Source organism: Camelus ferus, chromosome 33, assembly GCF_009834535.1.
Source record: "Camelus ferus isolate YT-003-E chromosome 33, BCGSAC_Cfer_1.0, whole genome shotgun sequence".
Lineage (NCBI taxonomy): Eukaryota > Metazoa > Chordata > Mammalia > Artiodactyla > Camelidae > Camelus > Camelus ferus.
The window spans coordinates 6840189-6852326 of record NC_045728.1 but is presented as its reverse complement, the minus strand read 5'-3'; the positions used below and the strand labels follow the sequence as shown (position 1 = coordinate 6852326).

Here is a 12138-nt window from a genome sequence, read left to right as displayed (position 1 = left end):
CACTCGTGCGTGTGTGGGTACATGCATGACATGCACATGTGCACCACTCTTGGAGCCAGAGAGCTTTGTGAGGGCTCGGGTGGCCGGTGGTGGACGCCTGTGTTCACAGCAAACGGGAGCTGTTGGAGGGGGAGCAGCACAAGGATGCCCGGAGAGGCCACACGGAGCAGGATGGATTCTAGCATCAGATAGGATATGGTTAAAGGGGAATGAGGTGACACAAAGTCACTGGATTCCCTGAGAAGGTGCTTTCAAAGAGGGCAGTTTCTGAGCCTGAGCCAATATGATTACTCCCCTCCTGACCAGCCGTAACCATTCTTATCTGGACCGTTTGGCAACTGGCTTCCCTCGGTTTATTCTTTCGTAGATCGCTGTGTCCTGTTCTTCCCTCCTCTGTGCCATGTGGAAGTCCCCCTCTGCCCGAAGGTGTGCAAGCATTTTGAGAATGTGCTTTGGGCTCCCCACCTTTGCCCCTCCTAGCACGTGGGAGGCAGCCTTCTCCACCTAGTCAAGGACGAATCCACACTCCCAGGGGCGAAGGGAAAATACCTCGGGGTCATCCCAGCCCCTCTCCTCTGCTTGCACTCGATATCCAAGAACTCAGCAACCTTGTCGGACCAAACTCATCACCACTGTTCCCACCCTGGTTGTCATCTCTTGCCTGGATTATTGTTAAGAGCCTCCTAACCTACCCTGCAGCCAGGGTCTCCATCTGAAATGACAATCAAGTCCCGCCCTTCTGCTGCTCAAAAGCTTCCAACGGCCTCCCACTTCGTTCAGAGTGAAGATCCAAGTCCTGATCCGGTCCTCAACAATCCCGCCAGCCCTCTTGCCTCGCTCTGCTCCAGCCCCACTGGCCTCCTCACTGTTCCTCCAACAGCCCTCCCGCCTGGGACACTGCTCAGCTGTCCTCTCACCAGTGTGGTCTCCCAACCACTCCTAGAGGAGAGCAGCCCCACCCCACCTAGAGGAGAGCAGCCTTCCTCTTTTCTTCTGGCTTCTTTTCCTCCATGGCTCTTAACTCCATCTGCCATACTGTGCACTTGCTTCTTATTTATTATCTGACTCCCCCAATTAGAAGTGTATTCTATGGAGATGGGGGGTGTGTCTTCTTTATTGCTGTGAACCCAGTGCCTAAGACAGTGCCTGGCACACAGTAGGAGATTAATAAATATGAGCCGAATGCAAGAGAAGGGAAACTAACATTTGCAGGGAACTTACTGTGCACTGAGTTGTGTCTTGAGCCCTTTCACCGATGTCATTTACTCCTCCCAGCAATTCGTAGAGGGTTATTTTCCCATCATACTGATGAGGAAAGAGATAAACCCAGATGTAGATCAATATTATTTAAACAGAGGATTCAGAATACAGGCAGAGGGCAGGGTTGAGAAAGTGAGTAGGTCATTTGACTTCAATTTGCTCCCATCCATTCATCCCTAGAACAATCAGTAAGCACCTGAATATGTCAGGTCCTCTGCTAGTTTCTGGGGATCTAGAATTGAATAGAAAACTACTCTCAATGTCCAGGTTGGTCGAGGAAACAGCCGTTTAAACAAAAACTTAGAGCAATGAGGTAAGTTGCTGTAAGAGAGGTGGGAACTCATCATTCAGAAAGCATGAGCAGGAAAAGTGCTTAATCTGGATAAGTCAGAGAAGGCCCCCTGGAGGAGGTGACATTTGAGGTGAATCTGCAAATGACTGTTATGCATTCAAGAAAATTTGGCTGTTCCTGGAAGGATAAAGGCCAAGCTCTTGAGCCTGGCATGTGGGGCCATACCTGGACTCCACCCACCTCCCCAGCCTCATCTCCTGCACAAACTTCCCATTAGTTCCTGCATCACAATACTATTTCTTACCTTTGCAAATGCCATTTCCTCTGCCTGGAATACCCTCCCCCTACCCCTCGGCATCATCTCCACCCCAGGATGGACCTGGGGCCTTCTTTGAGCCCCGTATTACCCTCTCCATGGACTAGCCCATTGTCACATTTGTGTAACTCCCTCCAAACCAGAACCCCTCTGAGGACAAATGGTCTTAATCATGTTATTCTTGCTGCTGTGTGGCATTATGGGATCTGTCACAGGGTGCACACAACGTACGATGGTTGGACTGATCAGAGCCTGGGCTGGAGGGGAGAAGAGGGCTTCTGAGGCTTGGGAAGACCCATGCGTGTGAGGGCAGCTGGGGAACAGCGGCTGGGCAGGCCTGGCGGAGTGAGCTGCAGGGAGAGGGATGTCAGGTCCCTCAGAAGGTGGCGACAAGGAAACAGGAGCTCCGGGCCACGGAGTGTAGACAGGGCACGTGAGGGCCCTGCACAGCGCACTCTTTCCGCTGGGCCTGAGGAAGCGCCAAGCCTGCTGAAGGACATAAGCCTTGGGGCCGTCTGTTCACATGAAGGTCCTGGCTGGAGACCCCCATGGGACACCTTGGAGCGGGAATCGGTCACAGGATTGCGGGAACATCACTGCCTGCTCCCTACACACCTGGGCCGCCATTGGCCAGCCACCTGAGCGGAGGGCTCTTTCTAAAGCTGGAATGAAGCCCAGAAGCATAGCTGGAGGGGCTGTCCCAGGCTCTGGGGGGGATAAAAGCAGAGTCAGTGCCTCCTTCCTGTGCTCCTGCAGTGCCCAGGAGCAGTTGGCCTTGGCTGCTTGCAGGAAAGTCTCCCAGGTACCAAGCTCTGAGTTCCTGGAGCTGAGTTAGCACAGCACCAGGTACCAGATAAACACTTGGAATGAACAAATGCACGAATGCAAGAATGCAGGCTAAGCTGCAGCACTGAGTTAGAAGTGGGCAAGCCTGGGTCTCAGATGAGGGCTCCTGACCTTTGACTTATTTTCAGGGTCTCTTCAACCCATGTGACCCAAGCCTCATTCTCCCCTTTCTCAGTCCTTACCTGACTGTTGATTATCATGTCAGAAGTCCAAGAAACACCTTTCTGGTTTCCCCAGGTCAAGTTCTAAGCCCAGCTACAGTCTGAGTGTGTAACTCAAGTTACTTACCTCCGTTCCTGGGTGCAGAACAGGGACCAATTCTCGAGCCCCTCAACCACCTCCCTGGGGAAGTGGAGAACTGACTACTAGGCCCAGGGGGAGGGCAGGTGGTAGAGGGAAGCTGTGCTTAAAAAGGAATCAGCATTGATGGATTTGAATCCTGCTGGCACCACTTATTTATGACCTTGGGCAAGCCATTTAGCATCTCTGAGCCTCAACATATTAATCTATTAAATGGGGTTGATTATATTTGCTGTATTTATTTCAAAGAATCGTTGGGAAAACGAAACTTTTCACTGTTGAAAATGCATTTCTCCTCGCATTTTGTCTCCATGGGGAAACCTGGAAACAAAGCCCCCAGACTCGGGGAGAGCTCCTGGGATCTGAACACATGGCTGGCACATGGCAGCCGCTTAGTATGTTAGATAACTGAAAGGATGGATGGACAAATAGATAAATTTCTGACCCAGGGGTCGGAAGAAGAGATTTTGATTGCTAGCAGATTGCAGCATGTGGCCCCGGGCAAGTCTTGTCCTCTCTCTAGTCCCCAGTCCCCTTCTCCGGGAAATGAAGGTGCTGGTAATAGATGCTTCTTTCAGCCCCAGGCTGAGCTGGGCTGCACAAGTTGAGAATCTGAGCTCGAAGGCAGCAGCTTGCTCTGCTAACCTCCAGGGCCCTGGACTGGCTCTGGCTCAGGAAGCTTTTGTTTGGAGTCAGATCAGATGCTGCCAATCCACCGCAGGGACTGGGAAAGGGCCGTTGGCGGTGGGGACAGAGGCCAGAGAGAAAATGGCTCAGTTCATCCTGGACACCACAGGAGTGCAAGATCTCCCAGCCCAAATCCCTTGGGGAGGGGGGAGGCTGTCCTTCCCCTTGGACTGATCAGATAAAATGTCCTAGACTCTGATCTAAGACCCTTAGGTGGGGACAGGGCCTTCAGAGCAGGACTGACTTCCGCATGCAGGAGGTAATGTGGCATCTGATTTCACTTCCCACAGCTGCCAGCATAAAGTCGGTATTTTTTTGTGGAGCAGACAGAGTAAAGAGAGAATAAAGTGTTGAATTGTTTGGCATTATCAAGGATTTCAGTTCCCCAGGACTCCTGCATAAAGAGATGGAAATACAGCTGCCGGAGCCAAGAAATACATAGAAGTATATGAATTTATTACATATTATCTTTCCTCCTTCCAAACAGCCCTGGAAATGTCAAAAGATCATCTATTGTTTCATCGTTGATAAAAAACAGTTTGGGTTTGGTGGGCTCTGGGCTTGGGCATGAGGCAGGCAGCGGGAGAGGAAGACACAAACGCTTTCCCGGCATGAGCTTCGGGAGGCCCAGCCATCTTTATAATTCTTCCTTTCTGGGTGTGAGTCTCACAGGTGTATTTCGGCCAGGGCGAGCATGTGATTGCACAGTCACACGCTTGTAAATGTGTAAGTGCCGACCATGTGCAAGGTTCTGTGCGCGGTGCTGCCGGAGAGCCCAGGGTCAAGCTCATCGCTGCAGGGGGCTTGGAGCCTGGTGCTGACCATGTGCTAAGGGCGGCCACAGCATCTCGGACACAGCTAACTCGGTCTGCCTGGAGAATCCAGAGCAGGGTTGGCTGTGCCACCTGGAGGATATCCAGGAAGGCTTCACAGAGAAGGTGACATCTGAGCTGGACCTTGAAGGATGAGTAGACTTTCTCCTGGCAGAGGAGAGAAGCAAAGGCATGGCATACAAAGAGAAGAAAGTATGGATGCCACAAGCTGAGAGGCCACGCTCAGCTGTCAGACCTAGAGGTTGGGCCTGGAGAGACAGACGGTACCCAAGCCAACTCTCTGGCCCTGAGCTGACCCAGTCCCTGGCAAGCCACTGAGTAACTGAGGCCATGTTTGATCAGAGATCTGCTTTTCTCACTCTCCTTTGCTGCTGACATGGGTGTAATTCACCTGGGAACCCCCACTGGCCCACCTCCACCCCACTGCCTTCAGCAGGCTGCCGTGTACTTGCAGCTGGGCTCAGAGCCCTCCAGGGAGGATGGCCTCCAGCTCACCTCCCCAGCTGACCTCCCTTCGCTGGAGAGAGGCCAAATGTTGGGGAGCTCTTGGTCACCCCATGTCCCAGGGGAGCCACAGGGCCATTGGGATTGGGTCAGGCCCTCCAAGGTCAAGGCTGTCTCCATCTCAGCGCCTTTGCCAGGAGCCGTCAGTCTCACACACTGATGGTGCCTGACAAGGAAGCAGGGCAAGTGTGTGGGCTGGGAGTCCCCACGGCCTCTCCTCTTCTGGCTGGACACCCAGTCAGTGGGAGGCTTGGTCTCCCCTCCTGCCTGCCCTCTCCACCTCTTTTCCCGTAAGGGCGGCAGGAGTCAGGGTATTTCTGAGTTGTGAGAAGCCTCTGGAGCAGTGTGGCTGTCCAGCTCCAACCTGAACCCCCTGCTCAACCAGCTCCCCAGCCTGCAGGGCAGCCAGTTCCACCGCCAGGTGGCTCTTCCTCTTACTAACCTGAAACCTTCCTCCTATGCTTCCCCCTAAACAGGGAGATGTGTGAGGGGCCATTTGCTCAGAGGTCAGGCCTCTGCCAGCTCCAGGTTCTAGAAGGAACACAGGCTGAGCGGGCCCGGGCCTCTGCCTGGTTTCCCCCGTAGACTCCTTGTTGCTCCTGCGCTGGGTGCAGGGAACCAGGCAGCAGGTTCCCTTCACGCAGACAGCTGTCTTTGCATCTTCCAAAACCTTAATCCCCACGGAGGTAGGAGAGATGCCAAGCCCAAGCGTAACCTAAATCCCTTACTTTTGAATTCTGCTTTTCAGTCTTCATAGTTTTTTCCTGAGCTTGTTTCTCTTGTGACCCTGAAACCACCCTGAGGGGTGTTCGTCACTCTCACTTTTATGGACGAGCAAACAGGGTACAGACGAGTGCCGCGCCTGAGGTCACACAGCTCATTTGTGGCAGAGCTGGCGCTGGGCCCCAGTCTCCAAGCTTCTGGTCACAGCCCGGCCACCCTGCCATGTCCCCAGGCAGGCCCCAGGCATAGGGAAGGATGCAGGTGCCGTGGTGAGCCCTTCCCTAACCAGTGAGACCCTACACTTGCCTCGGCCTCCTCCGCCCTGAATCAGGATGTCCAGCATCAGGGCCTCTGAGATCCCTCCCAGCCTCAAGGCTCCTGCTTTATCAGAAAACTGCCATTTAAATGCTTCTCCTTCTGCTTTCGGGAAACGTTGACAGAAATGGAGAACAGAACTGTGCAAGGAATTGGGCTTCCATGCAGAGCCAGGCTCTAGGAGAACAGCACAGAAAAAGACTCCCGCTGTGCACCTTACCACCGAAGGACGTGGAGGATGGTGGGCGAGACGGGCAGTCCTCCGCAGAGAGAAGTAGAGCCGTGTTCATGTCAACGTGTTCACTACCCAACCCTCTACCCACCCTCCATCCACACTGCCTTCCCAGCCGCCCCAAGACACGTGACACCTCTCTGAGCTAGGGGCTTGATATAGGCCAATCCCAAAAGGCTTCTTAAGAATGCAGGGAGGTTGCCAGGCTCTGGAAGCAGCAAAGAGCAGGGCTGGAGGGGACCTTCCACACACGCAGGGAACGGGTCTGCACACGAGGGCTTGGCAGCCTGGCGGATCCAGAAAATGGCTCTGGGCCTCTCCAGGGAAGGCGGCGCAGGTGGGGCTGCTTGGGTAGAAACCAAGAACTGCTGACGCTCTGGGCCCCAGCACCAGCCCCAGGGACCCGCTCACCCAGCTCTGGCCCCGAAAGGAAGACTTTCCATCCCCCTTCCCTGGAAGCCCCCTCGCTTACGGGAAGCTGGGTGTTATCTTAAGGTCTGTAAATGGCCTGCCTGCTCTTCCAGCTGGAGCTGTTCGCTGAGAACCGTTAGCACGCAGTTGAGAGCTGGAGTGGCACGCATGGCCGGGGGGCCCCGGGAGCCCGCATGCAGCAGCCCAAGAAGAGGGGCGGAGGGGTGTTTGGAAAGAGGGGTGCTCCAAGCAGGTCCTCCAAGGAGGGACCAAAGGTGATGGCTTGTGCAAGATGCCTTTTGCATCCCAAGTTGTGAATGCCTTCAGGGTCCCTTAAACTGGCATTTTATGTCAGGATACTCAAGCAGTCTGGGGAACGTTCTTCTCTGGGGAGCTTGAGGGCAGACGCCCTGGGTCTGTGCTGGGGTGAGGGTGGGGATCCTGAGCGGCTCATATTTATCCAGGCACCCTTTGGCATTTATTCATTCCCTAAATGCTGACTGGAGGCCCGTTCTGTGCTGAGAACTGTCCTAGGAGTTAGAGAGACATCTGTGAAGAAGACACACCAAGTTCCCTGCCCTTGTGGCATTTTCACTCTGGTGTGGAACGCCCGGCACAGCACAGAGGTCACTGCTGAGCGCGTTTGAGGGCAGGCTAGCCTTACCAACCGACAGGGGCAGCACTATGATTGCCTTTTTACATGCAAGGAAATGGAAGTTGTCTGAGCTAGGAAGTGGTGAAGTCTGGATGGGAACCCATCTGGCCCAATGCCCATGGCACTCACCTTGCCTCAGAGACAGACAGGATGCCCAAGTCCACGCAGACAACCTCCAGATGGTCTGTGCAGCCACAGAGTCCCGGATTCTCCGAGCGGGAAGATGGAGGGAATTGCTGTGGCCTCCGTCTTCCCCAGAGGAAGAAGGGATCCTGGAGATTTAGTGACCTGCCTACAGTCATGTCCAGTCACACTGTCATAGAACAGGAACCTAGAGGTTCTTTCTATGGAACTGTGCTAGCTTGTCAGGGCTTCTCAGCAAGCCCACAGCTGTGTTCTCAAAGAGAGCCAGCCCCTCGCCAACTCCAGAGAGTGTACACCCTCTCCAGGGCCCCACCTGCACCGCCTGTCCCAGGTCAGAGGGACTCCTGGGCTGGACAGGGGCTGACTCAAGGAGCCTCCCCCAGGCCGGGATTTGGCCCCCCTGGGGAGGGGGCCGAGAAGCAGCATGGGCAGCCACTCCCAGCCCTAGTTTTACTGTGCTCCAAGGAAAGGCTGTAAACAGGTGTCAGGTGTCTTGCAGGGTCAGGAGCTAAACAGCACTCTGTCTGGAAGAAAAATTGCAGTAACAGCATCGGGGGCAACTGCAAAGGTGGAGGGGAAGAGAGAGAAGAGGCAAACTGACCGTAATGCAGTGCTTATGAGACTTAAATTGGAGCCCAGGGCAGGTAAAGAACAAAGCTATAAATCCAGCCTCCTGGAAGAATATTCTGGAGGTAGGAGACACAAGCTCACTTAAAATATGCCTGAAATGAGAACCAAAGATCGTTATTTTTGAGTAAGGATATAAAATGCTAAACACTGCCTTTATTAGTCCTTTCTAAAAGCCAGGTGTAAAATACTGCCATTCCCAAGATTGTGTTTTTCCTTTTTTTGTCTTTTAATGGCAGAAATTAAAACCTCCTTAAGCCATGAGCCATCACTCCCCAAGGTGAGCCCCCAAAGCAGTTCCGCCAGGGACCCCTCCCCTCACCCAGGGGGCAAGGTGGCTGCCCCACTGAGCCTCGCACACCCTTCCCCTTCCCCTGGCCCCTAACGGCACTGAACGCCCGCCTGGCAGCAGGTGGCTGAAAAGGCTGCGAGGTTTTATGGGTCTGCCCCAGTAGACCCTGTCTCCCACCAGTTGCCAAGTTGGCCGGTTGCTCCTGACTCACAAGTACCTAATGCTGGAGACATTCAGGCCCTGGAGCGCGGCCAGCAGGCCTTGTGCAGGATGGCGCTGGCTGGCTGGGCCCGGGTGCTCTCCACCAGCCCTTCTCCTCCCGGTGCCGGCTCGCTCTCTTCCTTCCCACCCTGTCTTTCTTTCTTCCTTTTTTCTTTTCTTTTCTTTCCATCAAAGGCTGATGCTACCAGAGAAAAAGTTCATAAAAATGTTATGTCCACCATAAAACCCCTAATGTGGCATTCTGCATGATCCATGCATTAACATTAACATTTCCCAGACAGTTATTGTGAGATAATGGGCCCCGCTATAATTCAGTGGCCACGTTCCTTCGAGCAAATGTTATGGAGGAATAAATGACTTGCCAAGTGTGCTGCTGCAGCGGGGCTGGGGACAAGTGAGCAGCTTGAAAACGCGGGCTCTGGACCTTAGAGCCCCCAGCACGGCCATGGAGGGGTCGGGGGCTCATTCTAAGTCTGACCACCGACTCTCTGTGGACCCTGAGGCCAGACCCTCTCCGTTCTGTTTCTGTTTCACACAACTCCCATCTTTCTTCTCAGTGCTATCCTGGAAGAATTGGCCAAGAAAAAAGGATTCAAGGCATCAGGCTCCTAAGCAGGGCTGAGAGGGTGATGAGTAGCTTTGGTAGGTTAACCAACAGCATCCTCCTCCCCATCACTCTCCCCGTGGTCCCAGTACACGTCACACTCATCTCTGGGACAGCACTTCTCACCTGTTTTTTGGTGGGTTTTTTTGTTATTTGTTTACATGGCTGTGTCCCCTGTTATACCCAGGCCCTCCTTACAAGCTGCGAACACATCTTAGTCTTTTTGGTGACCTAGCACAAAGCAGAGGTCCAATATGTGTTGGTTGAAAATGGGGATGCATGGATGGATGGGTGGATAAATGGATGGATAGATGGATGAATGACAACAGAAAAAAGATCCAGAAATGAAAACAGACTATAAGACAAACAGGAATTGACTTTAGAGATTAAGGGGAAATAGTTAAAACATGTGTTGCACAAAATCATAAGTGTGTCAGCGTGAAAGGAACTTAGGGATCTGCCGCTGTGCTCATCTTCAGGCACGTGACGCCCAGAGGAGTTGGGTGCCAACCCAGGACGAGCACTCTGGACCACAGTTCAGAGCTCTGCCAGCTACCACCTTGCCACTAACATGCAGGCTAACGCTATGCAGAAGAGCCCTTTTCTGCTCTCAAGGAGTGGCTTCCTGGGGGAGGGGACACATCAGGCACAAAACCAACCTACCATACTTCGAGGCAGAGCACGATGAGTGCGGCAGTGGGACGTGTCTTCAGTTCAGAGACTTGAAGGCACGACCAAGGATATGGGTCTTGGAGGATGAACAAAACCGGAAAGGGCAAACTCGGAGGGGAGGGAGAACATCTGAGAAGAGAGAGCAAAGGCACAGAGGTGGCTGGAAGGAAGAACCCCTCACAAGTATTTATTTGTATCAGTGGGTGCTGAGTGCACAATCCGGGAGCCCGTTTGGCTGTTGGGTGGGCCTTCCTTAGACTGTGCCCCTTTACTGCTCCTTGCTACGCCCTCCTGACAAGTTATCAGCTTGTGGTCATGCCATGTGGTCAGCTCTCTGGCTTGTGCCTGGGCTGGGCCTTGCCAGCTTCACTGGCCCTCGGAGCTCCAGAGGTGGCAGCCACACCCCTGCTGTTCTTTCCCACCTCTGCCCAGTCCTGCTCACACCCCAGAGGAAGATTAAACAGGAGCCACATTCCTCCCAGGAATGTCGGGGGTGGGGGGGAATCTCTGTGAGAAGCACCAGGGAAAACGCTGGCTCTCTTCCAAGTGCCACACGTCATGACCACTGTGATCTCTCCCAGAGCAGTTCCCCAGAATGGAGGACCAGATTTATTAACCGGCAAAGGAGATGGTGACCTCCACAATGTATTCGAAGGACCCTGGAGAGGCTTTGCCCCAGTCAGAAACATCTTCCTCACTCAGAGTTCTCATAATGCCCTGGAGCTGGAAGGGGCCTTGGAGGTCAGCTGGTTTACCTGCCATGCTGTGTCGGCATGTCCAATAGGCAGACTTTCGTTGTCTTCCTAACACTCCTGGCAAGGGCAGCTCTTCTTTGTTGGGGCAGCTCTCACTGGTAGATCTCCCTCACCTGAAGGTGATATTTGTCTCTGTCACTTCCACTTTTCTGTTCCGCTCTCTGGGCAGCGCAGCGTAAGACCAATATTTCCTCTGCATAATAGCTCTTTAAATACCGAAGACAAGACGCATGCCCCTCCCTAGCTCTTCTGTTCTGCAGGTATGTACCTTTCTTTAGCATCCTAGCCTTCCTCCTCAGATGCAGTCCAGATTATCAGTGCTCCTCTGATGAAGAAAACATGATCCTCCAGCGCGGTCTGAACCGTGGCTTCCTTCACCTGGACTTGTAGGAACACAGCCTCAGATCACAAGTTACCTTTTTACTGTTTTTGGCAGCCACATCACAACACTGGTACTTATGGAGTTTTTAGCCAAACGTCCCTATTTTTTTTCATATGTAATGCTTTTAAGCTCCATCTCCCTCACTTTTACAGTTTGCATTTTACTCCAACAGTATAAATTTATATTTCTCTCTATTCAACATCTCCCTGCTTTCAACCTGTGTTTCCTGTCTCACAAGCTCTTTCTCCATCTTCATTCTGTCTTTAAACACATTAACTATCCCTTCAGTGTGTGGAGGAGTAAGTGCACCTTCCACAACGTCATGCAAATTGTCAGTAAAAATGCTCCGCAGCGCAAAGCTGGTTATCTCAACATGAAAGGCCTCCCTCCAGACTGAAATCTACTAATCAATATTGATTGAGGACAATTACAATCTACCGAAAAGTTCACCTACCACTTTTCCCATCCAACTTACTCTCCTTTATTGAACTATAGTTGAAGCACAATATTATGTTAGTTTCATAGTGATGCTATACAGTGAGCTAGTGATTTGATATTTGCATATATTACAAAATGAGCACCATGGTAAGTCTAGTAACCATCTGTCCCCAGGCATCCACTTACTCTTCCATTCTGTCCTGTCCTGTCCAGAATGATGTCATGGAAGATGTTGTAATTTATCTTGCTGACATCAAGATACTTTTCAGAATATTCCTTGTCTACCAACCTAGGAATTTTATTTTTTTTTTTAAGGGCAGTAAAGTCAGTTTGACGTGACTGTTTTTCAGTGAAGCTATTCTGGTTCTTGGACATCACTTTTTTGCTTCGTAAATAATCCAATTGAGAATTTTCGTTAGCAATGAATATCAAACTTACTATTATGTAGCTTCCAGAATCCGATGTTTACTGCTTTTATGAGAATACAACTTTTGCGTATTTCCGTCTCTAAAAACGATTTCTTTTGATCAGTTCACGAACAGCTAACAGTGGTTCTACAATCCTGTCTTTAAGTTCTTTCCCTGCTTCAAGCTGTGATTTGCTGGTGTTCGCAGCCTTGACTTTATTT

The 12138-nt window shown here is 52.1% G+C and overlaps 1 protein-coding gene across 2 annotated transcripts in view; it reads left to right on the top strand.

Moving 5' to 3' along the window:
• PKNOX2 (PBX/knotted 1 homeobox 2) overlaps positions 1-12138 on the top strand; it is a 233735-nt gene that overhangs the window by 114118 nt on the left and 107479 nt on the right. The window lies entirely within an intron of this gene.